Source organism: Pygoscelis adeliae, unplaced genomic scaffold, assembly GCF_000699105.1.
Source record: "Pygoscelis adeliae isolate BGI_AS28 unplaced genomic scaffold, ASM69910v1 Scaffold114, whole genome shotgun sequence".
NCBI lineage: Eukaryota > Metazoa > Chordata > Aves > Sphenisciformes > Spheniscidae > Pygoscelis > Pygoscelis adeliae.
The window spans coordinates 3,402,726-3,403,413 of NW_008824587.1; the positions used below are offsets into that span (position 1 = coordinate 3,402,726).

The 688-nt window shown below is 37.4% G+C and overlaps 1 protein-coding gene across 3 annotated transcripts in view; it reads left to right on the forward strand.

The window, feature by feature from the left end:
- The window catches only part of RAPGEF1 (Rap guanine nucleotide exchange factor (GEF) 1), an 86,038-nt gene that overhangs the window by 33,592 nt on the left and 51,758 nt on the right, over window positions 1-688 (forward strand). The gene's annotated exons all lie outside the window — the stretch shown is intronic.

Genomic DNA, 688 nt, shown 5'->3' on the forward strand with positions numbered 1-688 from the left:
TCGGAGTGTTATCTCCTCTGCTGTTGTGACCTGATTAGGTAGACTGGAGACTATCTCTGTAACAGTACTGTTGCAGTCAGTTTTCAAGTATAAATCTAAGCCAAAAGTTAAGAACAGTCAAGGTTATTTATGATAATTCAAAATCTTTCCCAGTTGTTGTTGAAAGTCTCATCCAATGTGCAGCGCCAGGCATGCAAACTTTTTTAGATTATCTCTGCTGAGGATTGTTGTAGTGTTATTGAGAGCAGTCAGCAAGATACAGTTATCTTATGCTTGTGTGATGTGCTTAACACCCAGAGAAGTTGCTTGCAGAGCTTCCTAGCCCTGTTCTGCACCATGAGGTGGAAGATGAGGCTTTTATTTCCCAGGCTGTAGGGTTTTTTCCCCCAGGAGGCTATGGATATGCTTTCTAGGGAGCTGAGCACCTTGTATTGCTGACTGCTACTAAAAAATAAAAATAAAAAAATATCTGGGAGTACTCCTTGAAGGCTTTTAATTCCAATGTTTCAGGATGGTATATTGAGATAACTTAGAGGCCTTCCTTTAAATTGATATGTGACCACATATTAAATAAATTAGAAAATGAAGAGCCCTTTTCAAAATGCTATTCTACAGCAAATATATATTAGCATGTTAATAATAGGTGAAGTTTTTGCTTTTCTTTCTTTTCTTTGAAAAACAATGCAAG